Source organism: Harpegnathos saltator, unplaced genomic scaffold (genome assembly GCF_003227715.2).
Source record: "Harpegnathos saltator strain DR-91 unplaced genomic scaffold, Hsal_v8.6 scaffold612, whole genome shotgun sequence".
Classification (NCBI taxonomy): Eukaryota; Metazoa; Arthropoda; class Insecta; order Hymenoptera; family Formicidae; genus Harpegnathos; species Harpegnathos saltator.
Window position 1 is genome coordinate 382,068 of NW_020230441.1, and position 17,614 is coordinate 399,681.

The 17,614-nt window shown below is 50.0% G+C and overlaps 1 protein-coding gene across 3 annotated transcripts in view; it reads right to left on the reverse strand.

Annotated features, from left to right (window-relative positions):
• LOC105186530 (lachesin) overlaps positions 1 to 6,059 on the reverse strand; it is a 275,093-nt gene extending 269,034 nt beyond the window's left edge. For 2 of the 3 annotated variants that reach the window (XM_011146805.3, XM_011146804.3), the window contains exon 1: positions 3,649 to 3,774. The gene's annotated coding sequence lies outside the window, so the exon portion shown is untranslated. Of the gene's footprint in view, positions 1 to 3,648; positions 3,775 to 5,671 lie in introns of those variants that run through there. The other variant, XM_025304498.1, reaches the window with a different exon arrangement.
• Between the last annotated feature and the right edge of the window lie 11,555 nt (positions 6,060 to 17,614).

Genomic DNA, 17,614 nt, shown 5'->3' on the forward strand with positions numbered 1-17,614 from the left:
GCCGCTTTTTCCCCGCTGCGTCTACCTGACGATTAGTCGTCGCGACGACATCATCATAGAAGAATAGGCCAGACGAACAAAGCGCGCGAGATTTGACGCCAACTTGCAACTTTACGCATCAACGGTGCGCAACAGAGTAACAATGAGTAAACATAGAATATGGTAAGGCCAGTGCTCTTGTTCAGCTCTCCGCTTGCCAAGGACTTTTCAGGAGTCAAAAGTGTTCTTTTCGAGACGTAAACCGAGCCAGGAGAGAAAGATGACGCCCGACTGAATTCGCGCGAAGGAAAAGTTGATGCCAAGCTTACCGAGATACCGGCGGGTGAAAGGTCAACACGGCGATCATTCATTTGTCTGTTCGTGTAGCACACAGACAGATCAATAATTGACGTTTCAATCGGCGGGCCTTCATAGCTGCCGAAACTTGTGCGACTGTACATCGTGTCTTCTATTTTCATACCGCCGCCGGGTGTATATAAAGAACAAAGGACGATATCAAGTCGATTGAAAGTTTGCGAGGCGAGAAAGTCTGGTCGTTCGATGGACATCTATCGAGGACCGCTGGCAATAAACGCCACCGCGGAAATAAACCCTCCGACCCGGAGTTAAAAGGAGCGTCATCGCCGATGCGATAAATCTCGTGAATTCGCGCGACTTAAGCGCGACGTAACCAGTCATGACGGACGATATCGCTCGACTAATCGTACCACGCGTATACTTGAAAGTAGCTTTCCGGTCTTTGTGTCGAGTGGAAAATCCATATTATCTGAGAATACATCGTGAATATCGCCATGCGACTTCCGGCGGTGTATTCCGCTGACAAATACGACCGCCTGGATCTTAAATCACATCGAGTTCGAAATTACACTTTTTCCCCATTTGCTATGCACAATGTTTGCGAGCGGAAATAAATGAGACCAATTTCTTGTCTCACCGTCTCGCATTGGACGAGTATTATATTTTGCCGGGGACTCGAAACCGGCTGAAAATATTAATTAAATTTCCTTGAAGCACACGGCGTGTCGCCGTGTCGTATAAAACTTCGCGTTTAGCCGCGACGTAAGGCCGCATAAGTCCTTCGCCCCGATAAATCCATTATTAATTATCGCGGCTTGCATTTGCAAGCGATATCGAACATCGGCGCGTCGAGACGCGTCGAGCCGCGTCGCGTCGCGGCGCGGCGCCCAGGTGAGCGCGCGCGCGAGTGTCGCGGATACAATCATAAATTCCCGGTTTACAAGCGGGACGTACAATTACGCGCCGCGTCCTCGGTATCAGGCTGTCGTCGTAGCGACGCCGCGCGCGCAAAGCTCCGCGCGACGAGTCGCCGAGAACGCAAACACGTCGCGCGGAGACACGCGACAAAACAGCCGTAATTGCATTCCGGAAGCGAGCGGCTTGAAAAGCGGCCGCGTTACGCGCGCTCACGGTACCGTTTTGTGCCTCGGATCATTGTTGACGCGCGATGCAAACCGCAGCGCACGCACGTTAATTACCGATATGCCGAAATTCGAATGCACGGGCGATCGCGATGCGTGGAGAAGAATGCTAGCAGATTATTCTCTTCGCATTCCCCTGGTATTTAGATTCCCTGGTATTTTTTAAGCCTCGACGTCTCGACGCTCTTGCGGCGCAAGACTGTCGCACATGGATGCGCATTTCGATGCGCTCGCCGACAAACGGAGATCGGAGGGATCGGAGGATCGGTGTGTATAATAATTATTACGAGGAACACGTTGCCGTTTTCGCGTGTCTCAAACGTGTCTGCGCGGATCCAGGCGAGTCTTCGCGCAAGCAGCGTTACGTCGCTTGCGACTAAAGCGCTGCTCGTCCTTGCGGCGAAGCGCGCGCCATGCGGCCTCATCGCGAGAGATCGCATCTCCTCCCCTTCGCTCGCCCGCGAGAATGATTGGAAGCTCAGCCGAGCCACGGAACAATGTTCGTGGGGACAATCGCAGCTCAGCTCATTTATCTATTATTAAAAGTTTTTAACTACCGGCGTAGAGCGGCGGCGGTTGCGACGACGACGGCGACGGCGGTGGCGGTGGACGAGTGTTAAGGCGGCTTCGAGGGCGAGAAAGGCGGAAAAGCGATGAGAAAGGCATTAAAAAAAAGAAGAAGTGAGCGAGAGAGAGAGAGAGAGAGAGAGAGAGAGAGAGAGAGAGTAAGGGGGCGGGAAGGGAAAGAGCGACGAGGAGGAGATGAAACTCCTCTTTCGCGGGAGTTTCTTCCGAATACGGCGAACGACCGTAAGAATGGGCTTCATTCAGATCAGCATTTCTTAACGAGGAAAGTTGCGGTTACTAACGGGGTTTGTGTACACCGCGACAAACAGGATCTCGAGATTACGGAAACTCGACGAACGCGGGCGTGTTTTGTGCAAGCCGGATGAGTAGCGCCGCATTATGCGTAACAATCCGTATTCAGCGCTTCTCGCGCTGAGGATCCTCTGCGCGCGAGGATCACGCGGCGACGCATGCAGAGCAGCCACGTGAGCCGACGTGCGCTTTCGATCACTTTCGAGAAGCGGCCTCCTTTTTACCTCGGCGATCGCCCACGGTCGTCCTTACCGCGGAGCGTGGGAACGTTCGCATTGTGCGGAAGAATCGCGACGATAAGTATTACACGGCAGCGAGAGAGTCGCGAGCGGACATCGCGCGGCCTTCCGGCCTCTCTCCTTGCGGCCGCGCAAACGATTTGTGGAGGCGTCGCGTGCGCGCACTCGAACACATTACCGCGCCGTCCCCTTCGTCGTCGTCGAACGATCGTGTCGAGAACACACACTTTTTGGCGGCGACGAGAGAAACGCATGGATACACCACATTCGATCGGTAACACACATATCTTTGTAACTGTAAGAGCCCTTTGACTCAAGCACCCTCGGGGAACCGTTTGAAGTCATCGAGGGAGAGAGTCGATGGGCGAGCGTGAGCAAGAGAAAGAGAGAGAGAGAGAGAGAGAGAGAGAGAGAGAGAGAGAGAGAGAGGGAGGGTGAGAGAGGGGCGGAATGAGAAGTGGAATGAGAGAAGATCGCTGACGTTACGTCGACGCTCTCAAAGGTTAGCCCCGACGGGCTTTTTCGAGAGAGAAGGAGAGAGAGAGAGAGAGGAGGAGAGAGAGAGAGAGAGGGAGGAGAGAGAGAGAGAGAGAGAGAGAGAGAGAGAGAGAGAGCAATAGGCGAAAAGTATATAGGATACCCTGTACGTCTGCTTCTAACGATAAACAATAATCGCAACATTGCGCGCGAGTGACACCGACATCCAGCGATGCGATGCGATGTGGAACGGTGGCATAGGTGAAACGATGGACACACGAGTAAAGATAAACGCGCGCGCGGGTCACGCGTAAATCACCAACATTCAACGCGTAGAAGAACAACGCGCTGTTGAACGGCGAGGCCGTCAGCAAACATCCAGAAAAGAGCGGCGCGCGACGAACAAGCCTGAACGATAATAGCGAGGCCCGTGAGCGAATGAAGCGGAACGGCAACGACGACACAATTGCGCGCCCCATAACGCTCGACTAGATTTAATAAATAGGCACTCTTGAATTACACGAGCGGATTGCTCCATAACTCTTTCCAAGCGCGGCGCCAAATCGCCGATACGTTAACCCCCGGTGTATCCCCGAGCGGGAGATAATACGTACTTTTTCACGGGAGTCCGTAGATTTCCGGGGACATATCGTCGACGATCTTCGAACCACCTTCGACTGCGCCGCAACTATCGATGAGTCGACGGTAGTGGTGGTGGTGGTGGTGGTAGTGGTGGTGGTGGTGGTGGTGGTGGTGGTGGTGGTGATGGCGATGGTGGTGGTGGTAGTGGTGGAGGTGGTGAGGCTACCCGGTGCGACGTCCGGATGTTCATGAAACATTTATCTCACTGCACTTTCGCGACGGTCCGTCCGTCGAATTACAAAGTCGCGCGGACAATCACCGTTGTTTCCACCGTGCCGCGATCAAATCGTCGTCGGAGAGCTCAGTCGCGCTGTCTCGCCCTCTGGTATTTTTCAATTATGTGTACGAACGACGACGACAACGACGACGACGACGACGACGACGACGACGACGACGACGACGAGGACGAGGACGACGAGGACGAGGACGACGAGGACTAGGACTAGGACGAGGACGAGGACAAGGACGAGGACGACGAGGACAACAACGACGACGACGACGCTCGGACGACCCAGGAGATTAACGCCAACGCGTTCCGATCGTGCGACCGCGTTATTTCTTTGTCACTTGATAGAAAAGGCATCGACAGACATACGCATCCGTTTAATTTTCAACAAAAAAAGAAAAGATATGCCTGCGTTTCTGCACAGAAAGCTGTTGCGGAATCCTGCGTGTTAAACGTTCCGTTTCCTTATCAGCAGTCTCGAGGGAAACGCACGCACGATGACGTCAAACTCGAAATTATCCACAAAAAGTCGTCGCGACAGCTACTTTAGTGATGACACAGCAGCCGTCACTGTCACTGAAGATTCGACTAATATCCACTGACATATCCCCCCTAATATGCGGAAAATATTTAAATTCTCTCTCGGCTATATACTCTCCTGAATGGAGGAGAATCTCTTGGTTTCTGCCCTTTATGCCGAGCGACGAAGATTTATCGGTGTAATCATGCGTACGGTACACGCCGGCGACAATGCGATTATTCGCGGCTTCTGTGATCGGCGACGTACGATCGATTCGGAAATATTATACTTCCGGGACAGGCGGTCGCGCCGAGCAAACGATCGTCAATGTACGTCATAAATCTACCGAACGATATCTGCACGTCGCCGGATTTCGTACGAATTCATGCTCGAGTCGAACGGCGGAGGCTCGTTAATCAATGCTGGAAGAAAGAGAGAGAGAGAGAGAGAGAGAGAGAGAGAGAGAGAGAGAGAGAGAGAGAGAGAGAGAGAGAGAGAGAGCGAGTTACCCTTATCGCATAAGAATTACGCGCATCAAGCCTCATTACCGCGCGAAAACACGACGGCTTAGAGTTTTCCCCGTTATTTCGCGGTCGCGGCGGTGGGTAGAAACGGTAAACTCGTGGGACGTTGGTATCACGAAAAACGGCATCCGAGTCGAGTTCGCGGGGCGAGCGACGTAAGTCGATAAGTCGTGGAAATTACCGGCGATTGAACGGGTTATTTCGAGAGCGATATAAGTCCGTGACTTGAGATCGCTTTAGTGACAATAAAGCCCGCCCCATTTCCCGGGTATAAACGTTGTTGTCGAACAATGCGATATTCAAACGGTAACATCTCGCCGTAAAACACGCTACAGTCGCCCTGTCGCACTGCCTGCTACGCCGATTTTCACGTGACTAACGAGTTTGGGTCATTTTCGAAAAGACAAAAAAAATAGAAAGAAGAGAGGCAGGAACGGTTCTCGTGTTGGCTCTCCCGACGATGTCGATCGCCGAAGACCGGCAGGGCGAGGATTCGTGACGGTGAGAGAAGACCGCAATTAACGCCGATGATACATGAACATCACAGCGCGCGGCACGTACGAACGCGACAATCAGGACGACGATTTCGGAATCCGGAGCGGAGAACGTCCGTCCGGAGCCGGGAAACTTCGGAATCACGTGGCTCGTCAACCCTCGCAGTCGTCAGCTTCAAGTCCTCCAATCTTCCTTGTGCAGGTAGTGCGACGTGTAACACGAGAACATACCCGTCTAGTGAACCGATCCCGAACTTCTCTGGTCTCGATGAAACGGCGAGTGACGATCGTTCCGAGGGACAAGAACAGGCGGAACAAAAACTCGTACTGCAACTTGTCCCGATTGATCACGCGCGAACTTGCGACAAGACCTCCGAAGGCACGGATCCTCCTCGAGCGTGCGGGAGGAGGCGAAGATGGTGGTGACGGTGGAAGTAAAGGGAGCGGCGGAAAAGGAGACGATGGAGCAGGAGGTGGAAGATCGGAAATCGCGCACCTGCGAAACTCGAATACGAGAAACGCAACTCGATTCTGAGCCGCTCGCACGGCGAGAACTCTCGAGAGTTCGCCTGCACGAATTGGCCAGCTTGCTTTAGTCGGCGTCCTTTTCGTCGTCGCGGTCGTGGTCGTGGTCGTGGTCGTGGTCGTGGTCGTGGTCGTGGTCGTGGTCGCGGTCGCGGTCGTCGTCGTCGTCGTCGTCGTCGTCGTCGTCGTCGTCGTCGTCGTCGCCGTCGTCGTCGTCGTCGTCGTCGTCGTCGTCGCCGTCGTCGTCGTCGTCGTCGTCGTCGTCGTCGTCGTCGTCGTCGTCGTCGTCGTCGTCCTCGTCGTCGTCGTCGGGATAAAACGCAAAGCATCCGCACCAAGCCACACGTCGGAGACAATGCGACGATCGACACGACACGCCGCGCGATGAACTTAGCACGACAACGACATCCCGAAAAGCCCCTTCAGCCACGTCGCGGCTACTGCTGCTGAATGCTGGCTGGTGCTGATGGTGGTGCCGGTGCTACTGCTCCACACCGCGTATATACCGCACGCGGACACGCGCGCTCGACCCTGCGCGAGCGCAATGCCGCGACGATTCCGGCAGTAGGGGGTTGTTTGATGCCTGCCTCCTTTGGAAGATACTTTTGCCGGCGCACGAGGCGCGTCGCGCCGCGCCGTGGAAGGCGCGCGCGGTGTAAGAATCCCCCGGTAAGATCTGTCTCTCGTTAAACAAGAGCAGCGTCGTTAATCGAGATAGAAAACACCAGGTCATCCGCGAGAGTGGCCTCACATCGCGGAGAAACAAGCCACGAGGAATTTACGTCTCTCTCTCTCTCTCTCTCTCTCTCTCTCTCTCTCTCTCTCTCTCTCTCCTCTCTCTCTCTCTCCTCTCTCCCTCCCTCCCTCCCTCCCTCCCTCCCTCCTCTCTCTCTCTCTCTCTAGGAGGTAATTTTCGTAAATTTTGCCGCGCGTCGGACCGTTATCGGCGTGGCGCGGCATTCACTCGAGCGCGAATTCACCCTGCGCTCGAATAATATATATTTTTCCCACGTAATTTCAATTTTAATTTTCATCGCGTCACCTTTTTTCTCGCCCTTTCCTGTCTCGCCTTCAGGAGCTGGACGAATTCAAATTCATTTCTCGGTATGACGTATAAAATTATCCCTGCTGGAGCGAGCAGAAAATTGTCGATCGATAGAGGAAGTCGACGCACAACAAATTTAATGCGGTCTCTTCGGCGATAAATATGGCGACATTTACCATCACCTGATTGAAAATTAAAATGCCAGCGAATACGAATGCACGCTTATATGTCGAAATTTACTTGGAGCAGATATCGAATTCGGATATCCGCTAATGTAGCCTGACGTTTGCGCGCGCACATAAGTGACAACTGTTAACATGTTAAAATCTCGACAGCCTTGAATTAAATTCTTATTCCTATTTGCAAGTAAAGTAGCCGTAACGTAAAATAACTATCTATATGAAGCACTCAGTCACTCGAATAATTATTCAAAAAGTAATATTTTATCATCTAGGTCATCAGCGAATTGATTTCCTGCGCTTCTATCTTTAACAGGAAGCGTTCTAATACCAACCAAAAACAAGTGCAAGACCAAAATAAAAATTAAATTAAATTTTAAAATATTAAAAATGTATCACCCCCAGCGGAATTTCAAAAAAGAATACTTCGAAATACAATACTTCAACACTGATAATGGTTCTTTACTTGAAATATGTGCACGCGCATCGATGGAAATAACCTATCGTTGAATTATTGCTGTAACGAGGGAGCGAAGAGAAGGAAACGCGTTTCGTTAAGAAAGTACTGATACGTCCACGGATCAGTCCCGATGAAGAACAATAAAAGTTACAGTTGTGGTATTTTAGGCTTCCGCGCGACGTGGAGAAATGTTTGATTTGATTTCCGGGCTCGATTCCCGCGTCCATCCTCGACTTGTTCTCTCTCGACGTTGTATAAACATCCCAGTTCATTTCTACAAGATCAAGCAGAAACAGTTTCTAAATAATCCTCTCCTCGAACAAGTGAACGTTCGCGAAACGTCGGAAACAAATCAAAGATGAACGCGGTACAAAGTCGGAAGTCGACAAACGAAAGCAAGCAGCTACAGGTCTTTCGCAGATGCGACTGTCGAAGGAACAGACTCTCGCTGGGGAACATCTAATATTACAAAATTATACATCCTTCATTACAGAAGGATGCAGGATCAGGTGTCCATTAACGCCCGCCTGCTTGTTTACGTTCCTGACGCGGGACCGCGAGAATTATTAACATCCGAGCCCTCGGTAAAAGTCAGCGCAGCTCCCCCCGGTAATCCCCCCCACCGTCGTTCTCGAGAAAGCGGCTAGATAAACGAAGGTAACGCTGCGAAGTGAAGTTGAAGCATAATAACGCAAAGCCACGACGACGAGGTGTGGGCCATGGCGAGGGCGGAAGAATTTCGAGAAACGGGAGTCGGTAACGGCAAGTTGTTCGCCGTGTCTAAAACCAGAAAGATCAAACGCATTCACGCGAGCCCGGATTCGTTTGACGTCCATCGTCTGGAAAACGCTTTTGCTACCCGGAGCCGCCGCGGAATCCGCGCCTTGACGTCCCCTCGACGATCAGCGGTGGCAGGGGTGCTGCGCAATATCTTCCGGCGTAACACACAGAGCATGGCGATGGCTGCGGCAGCATTGTTGGACGTACGCTCCCGCGGTGCTCGGTTTGCGCACCCCCGCGTCGACGATACGAGCCCCGAATCGAGCGTTACTCAGTCGTGAGGAATTCTTTGATACCTACCGACCTCCGACCTCCGACCTCCCGCGGAGATGTTTCGTTCGCGAGATTCCGCGAGGTATCTTCCGGAAGACGTGTACACGCGCGTACATGCAGCGCGCTCCGCAAACGTGCGTCCGCCGTAACCGAGAGTCTTTACTCTAAACAGATCCAATAAGCACGCGCGCGCGCGCAAGTATTCGCCGCGATCCCGCTGTAGCAACGGATACCGGAATTACTGTTATTTATTTAACGACGAAGGCAGCGACGTCAGAAGTCCAACCAAGTCGATACGATCGCGTGTGCGGTACGTTCGTGCGAGCCGGGGATCGCGCTCGCCGGCTGGCCGGTTTTGTAGCAGTGTGAGAGACCGCGAATTAGGAATCAACGTTCACAGAACGGCCCGCGCGAAGCTCCCGCGATTACTTATCTTCCGTAGGAAAGGGATAAGGGAAAAGGCAGGGGGGAAGGGAGAGATTGACGAAGTCGCGTCCAGACGGACGGACAAACGGCGGCTGCTAACTTAACTAGCTTAACGGGCTCTGTTTTTACGTTTACGTTTTATGGGCCCGTATATACATCGGAGCCCCGTATCCCCATCGACGTGGTATAGCGGTCTCGTAAATAAGCCGAAGCGCTCTCTCTCTCTCTCTCTCTCTCTCTCTCTCTCTCTCTCTCTCTCTCTCTCTCTCTCTCTCTCTCTCTCTCTCTTTCGCAGTTGAAACTTCAGTCGGAAAGAAATTTATTACACGCTGAGGGGCGAAGAACAGAATGCCTCTCCGCGCGCGGCTGTCGGCCATGGAGCAGCGCGATTATTGGCCGCAAGCTCCCGAAAGCGGCGGAAGAAGCGCGGGCTCGAAGACGTTGTCGCCCGGCGAGACTTCTGACTTCTCTTATACGAAATGTGCGGGTCTTTCACGGCGGTCAGTGGCACTCTATTTACCCGGGATTCCCTCAACGGCGCTATACTCGGGGAAAGGAATTTGTGTCGTACCCGCAGAATGACTCGACACGTAGCGGCCGTTTCGTATACGATGGCGGATTTATTCGCCGTGCTGGGGGAATCTCCTCGCGCGGAAGTTTAGGTGAACGCGCGCAAGTCGGGGCAATAAGGCGGATCTAGCCGCAAATTGAGCACCTAAATTTCGCCGAGATGTTTCTCGCGACTACGGGTACAAGTATTTAATCGGAAGCCCTGACAGGTGAAGAGTACTCTCTCTCTCTCTCTGCTCTCGCCTCTCTTTCGCTCTCTCTCTCTCTCTCTCTCTCTCTCTCTCTCTCTCTCTCTCTCTCTCTCTCTCTCTCTCTCTCTCGTTCTCCCTCTTTCCGGCCAAAAGCTGCGTCCTTCATATCCGCGAGAACGGCATTTTGTATGAGTAACCGCTGAAGGAACGCCTTTGTGATTACATCCCTCCGCGATATTCCGTCATATCCGGCGCGACGCACGTCGATGAAAATTACAAAGCACCGACGGTTGTTTTTTTTTTATTCCGCGCGTCGGTCTCTCGCGAGTGAGAGGGGCGCGAGAGAGTCCTACTACCTCCTCCTCAAATAATCCCGGCCAGTGTTGTTAAATCCGCCCGACTTTATCGGGCGGTAAATTCTGCGACACGTGACAGATTTCCTAAAATATTTTCAATATCGTCGGAGCGCATAATGCCCGCATCTCAAACGCCTCCAGGACACCCTGTCGTGTGTGAAGTTGAATTTTCCGAAGATCGGCGCCGGCGATCGAGTTCGCTCGCTCGCTCAGTCGCACGGCCGTCGCTCGATAACGCCGTATCTATCGGCGTCTCGCGTCAAAACGGTTCCCGCGGGACCTCCGAGCGACGGCGTCTTTGTGCACGAATGCTGCGTGGACAAATTGAGAGTGTAATCGGCGTACTTAGCGCCGGGTTAACTCGCCGGCGGACTCGCCGTGGCGGCAAATTCTGCGCGAGAAAACGCGAGGAGAAATTCGCAAGTTTAATTGGAAAATGGGGATTTCACTCGCGCGCGCGCGCGCGCACGCCAAGATGCGCGAGCAAAAAGAAGGGACGTCCCGTCGAAGCTTCTTCCTTTTTTAAACTGTGTTTGAACTACTTAAAGGCGCGTTAACTATTCATCCGCGAGAATAACGCGATAACTTGACGCAAACACGCGGGAAAGCGCGCGAAGGAGCAAGCTCGGTAGCTTTCTAGTCGAGCGACGAGCGAATTTATCGAGACTTAGCGTGCGAGAGGAGAATCGCGTTTAACGTGCGACGACCGAAAAGCGGCGAACGAATTTCTGTCCTTCCGAGCGGCATTCGAAGCTTTAAAACGGTGGTGAATTCGGTACGTTGCCTGGTCTAACTGATTGCAATTATTTCCTTACAAAGCAAATTGCCTGTCACGAAATCGTGTTAGAACTTACTACGTAGAGCGGCATCAGGTATGCTGGCTGCACTTCGAGACACTTCGCTCGGAATGCCGCGCGCACACCTGTCTCTGCGTCTCTACGTTCGCAATGGTAGGTAATACCAATTTGTGACACGTAATCCTTGGTTGCCGTGCGTAAGACGCGGCGCACGCACGCACGCACACACCCACCACCTTATGTAAACGCCTGCTTACGCATGTATGCGTAGCACTCGTACCTCGCGCGCACTCAACGATAGAAGATAGAAAAGCAAAAATCGTGCACTTGTGTGTGGATACGTTACGGCGAGCGACTGTGTGTACGTTCGTGTGTGAAACGAAGCTTTCAATTCGAGCCGGAAATGCACACAGAACCTAGTAACGAACACGGGGGCGCGGCTTCGTCACGGGGTCGCAATTAAATCCGGAAAGTGTACCCTATCCCAGGATGTGCGCACGTATACGTGTGCGAGCCGCGGACAATTGCAAATAAGACACTAAGGAACGAATATGTATGAGGCGACAACGTAGAAAACAGCAATAAGTTTGGAAAGCACATCTCGCTCCTTATTGTCTCATAAAATTGTCTCTCGATCGAGCATTAAAGTAGTTGTTTTCTTTCTTTCTGTCTCTCTGTCTCTCTCTCTCTCTCTCTCTCTCTCTCTCTCTCTCTCGTTCTTTTCTCACTGTCTACAATGCTACAGGAAATATTAAAGATAGTAAGAGAAAATTAATATGTCGTTTTTCTTGTGTACTCTGGAAATTCACCGCGCCCTCCGCCTCCTCCCCCTTCTACCCCTCTTTCTCTCTCCCTCTCCTTTACTCGAGAGATTCCAAATGGTTGCGAGTTCGTGCTCACCATGGTAGATGCGATATAAATATTAAAAGAAATAAGCTCAACTGCTACCGAAACATATTACGTGAAACTGTAAAGCGTTTACCCAAAGTATACCCAGCTACAGAAACTAACGTTGCTTACAGCTTTCTCGGTTTAGCACGGAGTTTTCGAGCTTTAAGTCTTCAAGTTTGAATCAAGTTCGTTCATAAGAATCGCACAAGTGTTTCTAATTACTCCACAAACTAGATCCTCGTCTTCAATTTTATTTGCGCAGCCAAAGTAGCGACTATACGACGGTATTATCGATTATCTTAGAAATTTATTACACACTGCATTGTCTGAGCACGCCATTTTCTGCGAGAGGTATATATTTAAAAATACATACACAATATAGTCTCAGCAGCTAGATTTTGCCGCGGTTCACAATCCAATTCGGCCATTTATGTCCACTTGCTTACCCTTGCTTGATCTTAATTTCATCTTTGAATTTAGATTTTATTTTCTAAGGACGAATCGCGCACGCATCGCTCTATTGTGTCACAATCACGCCTGCAAATTTTATTCCGCACAGACACCTTCCTTTCTGATCTATCAGAACTTGAAGCATGCAATTTATTTCGACTTAACGCTTTCAATGGTCGAGAATCGCTCATTGCGGCTCGTTATTCGTCTCTCGCCAATATACCTGATGCCCATATTCCGCCGCAGTTAAAATCTTCGCTGGCAAAATGAACTATCATTACCGGCAGATCCATCTTGTCTGACTATGGGTCTTCATTTTCTCTGTTCTCCAGACGTAATTTCAATTTTGCCATTCGTTTCATTTACGCGCACTTCTCCATTCACTCAATCATGAATGAATCGGAAAGAGTGCCCATCGGGAGAGCAGCCTGTTTAAGTACCAGCTAACATTTTAAGTATATTACAGTGATTAATCATATTCAACAACCTTAGCCGTAACGGTCTGTGTGTACGTTGTCGTAATACACGACTGTGTCCTTCAATGTTCCTTTCCTTCGTCTCTGCTGCATAAAATTAATTAAGCTATTAATTTAGTTACTAATTAATAAAATAATTATTACATTTGAAGCAGAGAAGGTTTAATCGCAGATAAATATCTAATTTAATACAATTACTGAAGTTGATTTTGGAAAATTCATTAATTATGTACCGCTTAACGAGAATACGAGCGAAAAAGAGTGAAAAAGAGCCAGAGAGATCCTTGAAGGAGGGGGACGTCACATTTAAATAATCAACACGCTCGCGATTGACGTAATAAATTTCATTCCAGGAACAGTTGCGTTAATAAGCGGAGGACGCATTCCGCTCGAGCAAGTTCCCGAATAGTCAAGACTTGACAGCAACGAGATGATTCTTCTGAAACGCGCTGCACGCCATCATTAGACCTAAGGGTGCTAATAACTACCGTTGCGATTAAGACTACCATGTATTCTAGGAAAGTATTTAGGTCGCCTACGTGAATGTACTCACGGCTGTCCTGTGAGGGAGATTAGCGCCATTTCATGGCGGTATTAATAACTGAGAACCATTTTAACGTCGAGTTAACATAGCGAACAATTACGATTTTCGTCTGACTTCGCTCTCCCAGAAGCTTCTCTTAACTCCCCCACCTGACCTCTCTTCCAGTAAATGCTCTACATGCTCTCCTCTTCCTCCGCTCTCTCTCTCTCTCTCTCTCTCTCTCTCTCTCTCCTCTCTCTCTCTCTCTCTCTCTCTCTCTCTCTCTCTCTCTATCTCTCCTTAAAGCGCTTACCTTCCACAATGCATCTTTCATAAGCATAGCTATTGGTGTATTCGCAGAGAGTGCGCAGCTTAAAACGTACATGTCAGCATTAGGAAAAGCGCGCGATAATTGCACGATATTACTTACTCTTCATGCCGCGCGCTCAAGTCCACCTGGCTCCTTTCGCTGCGACATATCAAGTGATATGTCAAGTATTTTACTAGAATAGAAGATCTATTTGATCGAAATAATTCTTGCGCGAAATGTTTAGAGGCAAGCCATTCTCTGGTGATCTGATTATCTCTTTCTTGCATCTATATGTTTATACGTGCACGTTTACGCGAAATTTTATCACGTGCACCTTTGATTTGCAAAAACATTAAATTGATTAGACTTCAGCGCGACGGCAAAATAAAAAGAAACGTACATCGTTGCGCATCGTTTTCCTCTTCGCGTTCCATTGTTGTGACATGTTTAAACGATTAAATACTCCTCCGCGTTTCTTCGCGCAAAGATGAAGACATAAATCCCGTGGAAATAATTTTATTTTAATGTCGACTTTGGCGAGAGCGAGAGCGAGCGAGGAGAGGGGGGCGGGGAGGGGGGGGGAAGAAGAGAAAGAAAAAAGAAGGCAGCGCTGAATCAACGGTAAAATGAGAACGAAATGGAACAAAGCGAAAACAGGATTCATTACGTGCGAATTACATAATGTGCGAGAGAGGCGAGTCTAAGAACAATCTGTGCGTATTATGTCCTCGTCGTCGCTGGCAATTAACACCGAACAGCGACTCTCTCCGGCGACATTATTACGTAAAATCAGTAGCGCTGCAAATGAATACTTCGCTATAAAGCATCCCGCGTCTGGAAAAAAGAACTGCGCGAAACGATTTCGCAACCTGTTCGGGCTGCATCCACCGGAAGATGCGAGTCGGGAATGTTTGGACCGGCGCGGCGGCATCGACGGACGGAACCACGCCGCGTCCGGCCGGACAATAATTCCCCGATGAAATAATTAGCTGATATGATCTGGAGAGATAGGCTGTCCCGGCGAGACAAAAGAATGTTAAGCGTTCCATTACGCGCGGGCTCTTCTGTTTAAACCATTATTTTTTATATCACCTCGTAAATCGTTTCTTCATCGTAGAAATTTCTTAGGAAATATATCCCTCTCCCGCGGGATAGCAAGCCGGAAGAGAAGTTGGCTCCGGGACATTAAGTGATATCTACGCTCGGCGGAATCTTCCTTATCTATTATTATTTAGTTGTTCGCGGATAACGTACAGAGTCACGATATAACGCGCGCCTTCGTGGCGGCTAGTGAGCTGCTCATCGGGGAGACTTTGGACAGCAAGATTACAAAGTCGATACAGAATCGACAGAGTGCACGTCGGAACACGTCGGTTCGTAAATTTCATATTTTTCATTCGTTCTCTCTCTCTCTCTCCCCTGTCCCATCCCCCTCTCTCTCTCTCTCTCTCTCTCTCTCTCTCTTTCTCTCATTCTCATTCCCGCGAGGTAGAATCGAAAAACACGTCGGACTTGGGTGTCTTAACTGCGGGATACCCGCTTTACGCGGGGTAGATCTATCGCACCGAGCGTGATCTCGATATAGACAGTTAAAGCTAATAATGCGAATTAAGATTCAAAGCGCATGCCTCCGAAGTGAAGCACGATCATACACTCTAACACGAGCCACCCAGCCACGTTGAAACCTGACGCCCCTACTAAAATCCCCGGCTAATTTCAAACGACCCCATACCCGTGTCTGTTCGTTACTGCCGTCGTGGTCATCTAAAATTTCAGAAGTGATATCCCACAACGGAAGCGCGCGGATTAAAGGACGCTGCCCACAAAGCCGTGCATATCAATGCAAGGGCCGAGGAGGTAAGTCCGCTGGTCGCGCATAAAATTCGCGCGGAAGCAAAACGGTCACACGCTTTTCAATACGTACAGATGACAAGAATCGTCTTAGACTTCCAAAGGATTCTTGAAATTTTACAGCCTTGAGGCGACATCCGTCGCCGAATTATTCGATAATGATGCATTTTACATTTTACATACCACGCGCGATTATGTCCTGCTGGATCTTCATTTTCATCGTGGATTCACGGGTTGCTAAGGTTTCATCGATATCACGTAGCTTGTGCAATCAGACGCTGGAAAGCTGATCCCGGAATTCACTCGATAAAGCCGAAGCGCATTAAAGAGACAAAAGTGAACGCGGTCACGGGGAAATATCAGAAACGCGATAGGTATCGACAGACGCGAACGTTTTAGAAGAACTTTATAAGCCGCGTATGTACTGACGCCCGCTACCCCCGCGCACTCTCTCTCTCTCTCTCTCTCTCTCTCTCTCTCTCTCTCTCTCTCTCTCTCTCTCTCTCTCTCTCTCTCTCTCTCTCTCTCCCCGTACACGTCCGGAAACGTAACGAGTTTTACACACCGCCACGTGATCGTGAGCAATATCGCCTAATAGGGAGAGCCAATAACGGACTAGGATGTTAACGACGGTAGGAGCAACGCTCGTTAATTATTTACAAGTTTACCGATGCATAGAGTGCAGCGCTGCGTGAAGTAAAATTGACGCAACACAGGATATATAATTAGCGGATATCTGGTGCGGGCCAATTTCTTCGTTACGAAACGATGATTTATCGACCCAGGAAGGTGTCGTCGTAAAAAGCCGAGCGCGCTGAAAAAAGCACATCCACTCCCCGCCCCCTCCTCCACACACATACACACACATGCACATACACGTGCGCACACACAAACACCCACATCCACACACTCGGGGACTCTAAAGAAGAGGATCGCGTTCGGGTAATAATTTTCAGCGCCGCTCTCTACGCGAGTAACGCTTCGTGATCCGCGCTGTTTTTTAGCTATGAATTTTAACGGAGTAATCTATAGCGTACCTTCTTCGTCATCGAGATCGCCGGCACAAAATTAGCTGGGAGAGTATTTCAAGAAATTTAAGAGGGATGTGGATTTGAGTAAAATTAAATCGTTCGGACGTGATTGCACTGCGAGCGTTGCTTGTACGAAATGATATCAATTGGCGAAACATCGCCTCGCTCTCTCGCTCGCGTTCTTCTTTCGCTTAAACTACACTAAATGCGAAAGTGAAAACGAGCCAGCCTGTAACTGTCACCGCGACGCGACACAAAAAGACGCGAGGCAAAAAGCACAGCGCTGCAGGTTGTGACGTAGTGCTGAGGTAGTCTTCAAAACTAAAAGGCTGTGGTGGCTGCTGACGGTGTTCTAAGTAACAGATAGGTCTGGGTAATTGCTTCACTTAACGAGAAACACGTTCGATCCTTGCGCTCGTTCCCTCCGACAGAATCCAATATTAACCGTCGTGCTGTTTGATATAGTTCGGTATATTCCGCCCTGCGTGCATTTTGCAGGCTCTTTCGTCCCGCTCGTTTGTCTGGCGTGTGTCCTCCGTCGGTGTTCAAGGGCCTCCGTAACGATGTTCAAGAAATTCCATGGCGAGCGAACACTCACCGGCGTGACTGTAACGTCGCACAATTTTTGAATATTTTACGCAGTACTCCGAAAAGAAAAAAGAAGCTCATTTCTCCCCGACATGTCTAGAATAACGGTGACGGTCTGACGGATCAAATGCGTCTCACGTACGTTCCTCTTCAGCTTCCACAGAGAGAAATCCGTCATTACATTGAAAATATATTACACACTACGCGGGAGAGAGAAAGGCCGTAATGTGATTTTGATTAATAATATTGCTCGCGAACAGTGAATAGGAACAGTGAATAGGACTGAATGTCGAAGACCGTATTTCGTGAGCCATACCGGCACGGTGGGACACGTTAACAAATGTCCCCTTTTCCTCGTTGCGTTAATAACGGTAGACGGAGAAAATTGAATCGCCTCAATTTGTATATCCGGGCTGTAAAATTTGTATATCTAGGATCTGGGAGGAAAAATT